This window comes from Miscanthus floridulus, chromosome 6 (genome assembly GCF_019320115.1).
Source record: "Miscanthus floridulus cultivar M001 chromosome 6, ASM1932011v1, whole genome shotgun sequence".
NCBI lineage: Eukaryota > Viridiplantae > Streptophyta > Magnoliopsida > Poales > Poaceae > Miscanthus > Miscanthus floridulus.
The window spans coordinates 24,885,800-24,895,434 of record NC_089585.1 but is presented as its reverse complement, the minus strand read 5'-3'; the positions used below and the strand labels follow the sequence as shown (position 1 = coordinate 24,895,434).

At 46.8% G+C, this 9,635-nt stretch overlaps 1 pseudogene; it reads right to left on the bottom strand.

Moving 5' to 3' along the window:
* Window positions 1-3,716: 3,716 nt before the first annotated feature.
* Window positions 3,717-8,634, bottom strand: LOC136457887 (beta-1,2-xylosyltransferase XYXT1-like; annotated as a pseudogene).
* Window positions 8,635-9,635: the final 1,001 nt, after the last annotated feature.

Sequence of the window (9,635 nt, the reverse complement as noted above, 5' to 3'; positions counted from 1 at the left end):
TCTCGGTGGTGCATGCCTCCCTATAGCGCACCTTGTGCTGGCATTTCGTCCAGATGGTGTCGAACCCGTCGAAGATCATGATGCACTCCTTAGGTTCGGGGAAGCCATCTCTGTCCTTGCCTGTCGCGCCTCCTTTCTTGGCTACCGCTTCTTTGTCGTCTCCCTCCTTTGGCCCGCTAGCCTATTGGAGGAAACATTTGAGGAGCTTGCAGTCCTTGTAGAGGTGTTTGACGGGGTAGGCGTGCTTGGTGCATGGATTGTCCATGAGTTTGTTGAAGTGGTCAGGGAACCCCTATTGGGGCTACTTGCCCATGCGATCAGCCGCGGCGACCATCGTGGTGTTGTCTGATCGGCGCCGATCATTTTTGTTCTTCTTGTCCCTCTATGTGGAGGGGCCCTCATCTTGGTTCGCGCACTTGGCCCTGCCTTTGTCCCGGCCTCTGCTAAAGACTGCTCCAACCGCCTGCTCGCTAGAGGCATGGTTAGTGGCGATGTCGAGCAGATCGCGGGTGGTACGGGGTTTCAGGCAGCCAAGCTTGTGGATTAGGGACTCGCAGTTCGTCTCAGAGAGGAATGCGCTGATGACGTCTACATCGACGATATCAAGGGAGGGAGTTGCATCATTGGGAGAACCTATGGATGTAATCCCATAGGGACTCACTGGGCTCCTGTTGGTAGCTCTTGAGTTCCCTAAGAGTTTCCAGGGCGGACATACGTCCCCTGGAAATTTCCGACGAAGACCCTCTTGAGGTCCGCCCAGTTGCGGATGTTGTCGTGCGGGAGGAATTCAAGCCATGCCCGAACATGTTCCCCCACGCAAATGGGAAGATACTGAATGATGAAAAAGTCATCATCCACTCCTCTGGCCCGGCAAGTGAGCCAGAAGTCTTCGAGCCAAATGCCTGAGTTTATCTCCCCGGTGTATTTGGTGATGTTGGTGGGTGGTCAGAAATGCTGCGGGGACGGTGCTCTCCGGATACGTTGGCTGAAGGCCCGTGGTCCCGGTCCCTCAAGGCTGGGACTCCGGTCGTCTGGCCGACGACCGCGCCTAGGGCACATTTCACCGCTCCCCTCAATGGTTTGGCCGGGATTTGTGTCGCCTACTCCTGCCAACGCACGGTGGACATTATCATCGTGTCGAGCTTGATGCCGGTTGTTGACGATGCTACGAGTGTCCTAGTGCGGATCGGGCCGCTCGTGTACTGGCGGTCGGTGTGGAGCGAGTGCCAGGTCGGACCGTGGTGTGGCTGTCGCCCCCCGAGCCACGCCTAACGGCTATAGCGGTGAGCGAATGGAGCGATCCATCTAGCGCGTCCTTGTTCCCCCGGTGGGGAGAGAGAACGCGAGTCAGAGTCACGATGTGGAGCTTTCTGCCCGTTGAACTACGGCGGCTTCTACTAGAACCTGGAGGTTCCGGTAGACTGCCCGCTCCTAGGGGTCGACGGGCTCAGGAACGCCGCGTAGAAGCATTGCCGCAGCAGCAATGTTCTAGCCAGCCCGAGTGAACTGTGGGAGAGCGCTCCCCTCATTCATGATGTCATGTTGGACTTGAGGGGCGCGACCCCGGGCGCCACCCACAGGGCCATGCGCATGGGGCGCAATGGGCTGTACCGAATGCGCCGGCGCAGGCGGCGGCTGGTTCAACTGCCATTGTCGTAATTCCTCGGTGTGCACTTGCGCAGACACGAGGGCCCCCACACATGGGTCCAGAGGGGTGTGAGTCTACGCAGACTCCACAACCACCGACGGCTGTCCCGGAATGTCTGCCATAGCGCACTCTCGGGACGGATGGCGAAAAGGTGCCACATCGCCGATGCTAGAACCATCGCTCTCGCCCTCGTCATCTGGGAGTTCATGGAAAGCGGCAGGAGCGTAGCCTACCATTCCCACGAATTCGGATGCGGGGGGGATGACGCCAGCATCCTTCGGAGCCTCCGAGCATACGCATCCGCGGAGGACGCGAGGCCATAGGGGAACCGATCGTACGGTGTTTGTGGCATGGGTGATATGGTCCCTCCAGATGATTGGTGGAAGATAGTAAATAAAGAGTAAATAACAGTATACATATTACTTACAGTGGGGTTTGAGTAGAGAGTTTGCTCGGAATGAAGCGCAGATGCCGCGTCGTCGAAGTTGTGCGTCTCGGAGTCGATGGAGGGCGCCCCCCGATGGATGCCAGGATGTGAGCCTCCTCGCGGAGGTGTAGTACGCCGAGCTGGTCGACGACGAAGTCTAGGCTTCCGAAGAGGAAGGCCTGAGATGGCTCAAAGACGGGTGGAACCCACGTCCCAACAGGTGAGAGTGCGGGAAACTCCAGCGAGCCGAAGCGAATTGTATCGCCTGAGCCCACCACGGCGAGGATGGCAGAAAAGTGGGTCATTCGATGACCAAAAAGTGTTGAACTGTACAACGTCTTCCCCACGGACGGCGCCAACTGTCGGTACAGAAAGTGACCAACTAGTGAATATTTATAGTTTTGTCCGTACGTTGTGATCGGAGGTGGCCTAGCACTCAATGACACATGGTTTATACTGGTTCAGGCAACATGCCCTACATCCAGTTTGAGTTGGTTGGTGACTTTATTTCCTGAGCCCAGGTGCTCGAAGTCTGACAGTGGGGTTATAAACGAGAAGGAGAAAGATGGGGTGTACGAGAGGTCCGGTCGGCTCCGGTCGGAAGGGCCAAGATGCGACAGGAGTTTCGCTATGAGCTAAGTGTTCAAGCGTGTGCTTGAGGATCCGAACCTGGCGGTTCTGTGGTTGTGAGCTAGTGAACTTGATTGATCTAATGAATCTGAAGGGACTAAGCTTGAATCAACTTGGGTTAACTTCGTCTACGGGGAGAGAGCGCATCCCCTTTTATAGATGAAGGGGATGGCCTTACAAGTGAGAGGGAGAGAGTACAAATGCTTCTAAGCCTTGTTGCCCACGTCGACGGGTGCAGGATAATGGTAGGCGCCCACAACACTGTTGATGTCACTGTATAATGTCAGATGCATGTGGGAGGTTACGTCGTCTTGTTCGGATATGGCAGATATCGGTATCTGCTATACTGTTGATGTCCAGAAGCATGTGATGGGTTTTCACCATGTTTACTCGGTATGGTAATTCCGGCGCCCACAACACTGTCGATGCCCAGGGATATGTGGTAGTGAATCAGAGATGGTACCAAAGAACCATCGTCACTCTTTTTGTGTTGACGGAAGTCAGCAGGGGGCCTCCTCCCTCTCTCTCTCTCTCTCTCTCTAAGTCTCTAGCTTAGAAGGCTCATGGACTAAACGGAAAAAAAATAGAAGATATGACATATAATATGAGATGATATCTAAGTGTCAGCACTCGACTCTTAGCTTACTGTTGGAGGTTACCTTATAACTTATAAGTCAGTAGCTAAAATGTGTACATGTGAAACAAACCAAAGCTTGTTTTAGTACTTGTGCACCCCTGTTTTTTTTAGTAGATGATACTCCTTTCTTTCCAAAATGTATGTAATGTACCTTTTCCAATGAATTGTAAAACGCGGAAAGCTATCCCGATGCAATGCATACGGCCTGTGGTTGTCTTGCAACTTTTTACAAAACAGAACATAAAAAGGACGGATCACTCGAGATTCAAGCATGGGCCTACGTGTCCAAGTAAGTGGTCGAACGCTTGGGCGTTGGTGGTACTTGTACATACCAATATATGGTTGTTAGTCCTCAGATGGATGCTTTCCCTGCCCCGCTACTGCTGGCGTAGGTGGTCGAACGCTTGGGCGAGGACGGGCGCGAAGCGGGCGACGTCGATGCGCACGTCCTGCTTATTGAGGTAGAACTCGGTCATCTTGTCCCATCCGCTGCGGTGGATGGAGTCCGGGTCCTTGATCGCCGGGTGCTCCGGCCCCAGCATCTCCAGCAGCGTGCTCTCCTCCGCGCTCACGACGTAGTCGAGGTACTTGAGCCCCATCTCTTTTGCCGGCAGGCCGAACTCCAGCGTCGCGATCGTATCCATCTTCCCGTACGGCACCACCTGGACGAGCACCGCGCCCGGCGGCAGGAACACCGCGTTCGTCAGCCCGGCCCCGTGCACGCCCAGCAGCACGTCGAACGAGTTCACCACCCGCGCCTGCGCGTCCACGGTCACGTCGCGCCGCAGGTCCACCGCCACCGCCTCGAACCCCGCCGCCTCCCCGGCCCGCAGTATCTCCTGCTCGTTCATGAACCGGCGGCTGTGCCCTCGGTGGACCAGCAGCAGCCGCGGCCTCTTGCCCGGCTCCCGGACCAGGCTGGCCGGCGCGTCGCGCGGGAGCGCGTAGACCTCGCGCATGAACCTGGTGAAGTCGGCCATGGACAGGCGGCCGCCGCCCGGCGCCCATTCTGGGGACGATGCTCAGGCCGCCGTAGTGCATGTGGATCCCCACGGTGACGTGCGGGAAGCACCGCACGTGTTGCGCGTCGTCGTCGACGTCGAGGTTCACGGCGTCGTACTTGGACAGCCGCTGCAGGATGGTCCTGTACGCTGCCGTCCACCACGGCTTCATGTTGCTGATCAGGAACTGGACCTCGCCGTCGTAGTGCCGCGAAGCGATGAACAGCGGCACCAGCACGTCGCCGAAGTCGTGCCAGAAGTTGCCCGTCAGACCGCCGAGCGCGAACAGGACTGCCGGTATGTTGTAGGTCTCCGTGCACGGCGGGGCGGCAGCCTTGTCCTCCAGCTGCGTCACGGTGACCATCTTGATGTCGGGCAAGTTCTTGCGAGAGTATGGCCAGATCCTCCACTCGCGGCGCTCCGACCAGCTCGCCGGCACGAGGGTCACCGACAGGGCGGTGCTGTTGATGCGGACGTCGCCATCGACTTCGCAGGTTTCGGAGTAGGATCCCTTGGTGTTGTACACCACCTTGCCCTTCTCTGCTGCAGCTGCACACGACAAGAAGGCGGAAACATTCACCTGCTGGCTTAATAATTAGCATAAGTGTTGACATTGTTATTTTGAACTTGAGCTTAAGTACTACCATACCATAGAAATGTGCATGTGTTGATCACGAAAATACAAAGATATGTCTAAAAAATATTTTAACCTGTGGACGCTGGACCTGTCACCAATTAATGTTTTTAGAAATATTTTGTTTCTTAAATCCCACTAATTTATGATTTAGAGGTTGAAACTAAGCAACTTATTTGCCTCTTTATAGTGAAATTTTAATCTCATGTAGGTGCTTATAGAGATATGATATACGTGCATACATTCAAAGGATGTGTAAGCATGTGTGCATGTGTGACAATCTACATTTATGCTTTGTTCCACCAAAAATACTCCTTTTGTTCCAAATTGCAAGTCATTCTAGCTTTTCTAAATACATAGGTTTTACTGTGTATCTAGAAAAGCCAGAACAACTTTACAATTTGGAATGAAGGGAAGCGGTATTTAGAGATGAGTAATGTTCATATTAAGTAACTTTTCCTACTACACTTCACTAGAAAATAAAAGTATTGGCGTAAAATTATTTTTCTAGTAGTTTTGGCATAATATTCATTATTTGTTTGTAATCTTGTACCCATCCATTCCAAATCTTAAGTCATTGTAACTTTATACTAAGTCAAACATCTACAAGTTTGACTAAGTTTATAGAAAAATACGTAAACACATACAACATCAAACAAGGTTCATTTAACTAATACATGATAAAATATATTTTGATAGAACACTTATTTGATATCGTAAATGTTGTAAATGTTAATATATTTTTCTATAAATTGGCCAAAGCTGGAGAAACTTGACTAGGGCAACGCTAAAATGACTTACAATTTGAAACAAAGAGATTATAATTTAACATGTATTGTTATTGTGTTATGTCATGTCTCACCAATTAAGAAAATATCTCCATGGTAGATAGACATATATGAAAAATGATATGCACATTGCTCCCACATGCATGTATATGTGATATGCATGTCGGAAAAGATCTAGCTGTTACATTAGTACTTGAATTACAAAGAAACTTTCCCCATTTGCTCTCAGCAGAAAATACAAAATTAATAACAATAAAACAATATGGCTCAATATATACATGTTGATGAATTATCCACCGCTACTACTACACAAAATAGCTTTATACTCAAGTCTTGGTCGCCCAGTGCCATTGTTAAGGATAAATGCAACTAAATGTATTGCACATTACATGCATGTAAATGTTTAAAGTTGCAATTCAAATAATATTTTGATACAAATTACAATAGGAAAAAGAGAGAGAAAATATAGAAACATTGCTTTAATACAAGATGTGTGTGAAAAATAAAAGTATCTACAAAAGTCATAGAACATGATGTATATAGGATCAAGATCAATCTATTCATATTATAGAAAAAAAACAAGTGTCCGCTCAATTAAAAGCAAACATTATGGTAATGGGACATAAGCTCAGATATTCAAGGGGGATGACTAAAGTAGACCAAACAAAAAGCAACCCATGTGACTAACTCAGTACTCACATCATATTTAGAAGTTATTTTAAGTTATTTTTCATAATGACAAAGATGGGTATAGAAAGCACACTATATTGTTGCCAACAATTGAGTCTAGATTTTATGAAAGCTTCTAGAATTTATTTTTCCCTTGACAAAAATAACTTGGTAAAGATTAACATGGATCCTTTTATAAAGGAGTCTTGAATCAGTAATAATAAGATGGTAAGCTAAGATAAAGCTTATTAGCTAACATATGTGGGCCGACTTTCAATTACTTTAATGTTAGTTATTGTGAATTGTAAACAAATTAATCTCAAATGTTAATTTAAGAGGCACCAAGGGGCCTTTTTGGTTAGAGGCCTGGATGACTTGCCTGGTAAAAAGTGTTGCCTGAAAATTGCCTGGAAAATTGATGAGTTTTGCCTGACGAGGCAAGATCATAGAAAGTCTGTTTGGTTGGAAGCCTATGCCTGAGAATGTTATGTGAGAGAATTTTTTTTGATTGTATGTACATGAATAATGAACACTGTTATATTGTGTTTTACCAGAATAATTGACTTTGATTATTTTTTATTTATTAAAAAATTAATTCAAAATTATTATTTCCGATGGCAGATGTCTGTATTGTTTTATTAGAGAGGACAAAAAGACAAGTATACTTCTATAGTTCCATTTTGTTCATGTAATAAATTTCACGCGGAAGAAGGTGTCCACTTGATTCGTTAAAGCAAAAAAGTACTATTTTGTTTTAGTTAGTATTATGTTTAATTGTATAAATATATTACTATATATAAATATCATGATGATTAAAGTGAACGTGATACCAGGCAACTTCTCTCCGCAGCCAGGCAGCCATTTTCGGTCGCCTGGGCTAGCGCGCTGGCTGCCTGGTCCAGCCTGAAGACCAGGGCTCCAAGCAAACGCTGCACAGGCAACTTCCAGGCTCCCTCCAGGCCAGGCAACAAATATCCAGGCTCTCATCCAAACACCCCCCAAATGCATGTTATTTTGCCATGATCAAGAAAAAAAAAAGCTAAATTTAATATCCGAGACGTTGGTGCCATGGTTCAAGTATTTGCCGCATGTTGACTTTGATCCCATCATGGTATCATGCTCATTTCTTAAGATAGGCCTCGTTAGTATCTGACGCTGCTAGTACAGTGTTTGGCTGAGAGAATAACAGGGCACAGCTGCAGCATGCAACAGCTGAAACAGCTGTGCCGAACATCCCATTTTTGTTTTCCCTGAGCATCTTGTAATATTTGACCAGAATCACTACTATTTGGTAACTTAGATCTAAGTAGATGCTAATCCATTACTCAAAATCACGATTCGAACCTAGATCTAGCTATTCTGACATCCAGTTTCTAATTCATTTTCCAACCATGATTTGTCATTTAGATCTGTTAAATTAAATATGTACGTAATAAGGTCGAATCCGGTGGGTATTACCTACTTCGTCCATTTAAAATTATAAGAAGATTTGACTTTTCTATATATATTATTTTTATTATGTATTTGGATATAGTGCATATCAAATTATGTGCATAGTTAGAGAAATTGAAAATATGTTATAATTTGGAATGAAGAAAGTAGTAGGCTAGTATCCATTTCCATCTCTGCTACGCGTAAAACCCCAACGTTTCCCCTGAATAGAGTGTCTGAACAAAGGATGCAAATTTGATGGAAACAATACGGATGCTCACCTGATCCACCTGAATCTTGAGCCGCCTGTTTTTCCGCGGTCTGCTGCATGTCTGAAGCGACGACTGTAAATTAAGCAACAAACAAGAACTGTTCGTCAGTTTATGAAGTACAGATAGGAGAATGGCCACACTGGACACTTTGTGGTGGAAGTGCTTACATGTTTCACCAGGACCGTTAGTCGTCAGATGTTTGTCCATGATCCATTGCGCTACCGTAGCGGCAACTGCATATCAACAAGCAACAAGCAAGAACTTAACGGTTGTCCTCATCTCATGATCTGCCCTTTGAGATGGCCAATGTGCAGTGTGAAAGGATTCAGTACCGTTGAGGCCACTGCTCGCAGCTTGCTGCGAGAGGACAAGATAGGTAAGCAGCACGAAGAGGACGCCGACGACGAGGCCGACGTTGAGGTTGATCGGCGCCCAGCTCTTCATGCTCATCCCAGGCGCGTCTCCTCGATCGAAGCAGCTCAGCGCTGCTACCTGCAAAGCTGCCAGTCGTCGTCGTCGTCGTAGTCGAAGTGTGGCGGTGAGCAAAAACGCGCAGTGACAGTGAGGGATCGGATTGGGTTGTGTATCCTAACAGGAACAGTGCTATTGGTGGGATATTTGTTTTTTTTTCCCGAAAAACGAAGCCAGTGGTTTTTTTTTGCCCAACTCTGCGTTGTTCGGTGGCGTACCATTGACTTAACAATGTCTTTCGATTGGTTTCTTTATTTAATCGGATATATATCGAGTGAATTAAATGCTTCACAAGCAACTGTTGACTGATCTACACTGTCAAAAAAAAAAACCTGTTGACTGATCTAGAGATCCGAGTCCCACACTAGGCCACTAATGCTGCACCTGACCACAGTTTGGTTCCACGTGACTAAAGTTTAGTTCCACCACATCGAATGTTTAATATTAATTAGGAGTATTAAATATAAATTAGTTACAAAGCTAATTACATAAATGAAGACTAAATCACGAGACGGATACATTAAACATAATTAGTCCATGATTAGTGGATGTGATGCTACGGTAAGCATATGCTAGTTATGGATTAATTAGGTTTAATAAATTCATCTCGTGATTTAGTCACAGTTTATGCAATTAGTTTTATAATTATCTTATATTTAGTCATCTTAATTGACATCCAAACATTTGATATGATGTAGACTAAACTTTAGTCCATGGATCGAGAGTCTCCATCGTTTGTTATTTTTTTAATAGTCTTCGTCGCTTGGGGTGGTTCCTTCCTATATGCAGTTTGTTCGGTTGGCTGCTTTCGTTTTGTTGCTAGTTCGTGAAAAAAGTACTGTTGACTTGATTTGTATGAGAGAAAAATATTATTTCGGCTGGAAATTTACGATCGTTTAGACAAGCTACAGCCTAAACGAGATGGGCTCAGTCTCGCGTGCCCACGACGCCTCAGATGGATCGTCAGTAATTACGACGCCTTCTTCCCGTTTGCGTTTACTACAGCTCTATCATCGCACCGTCTATA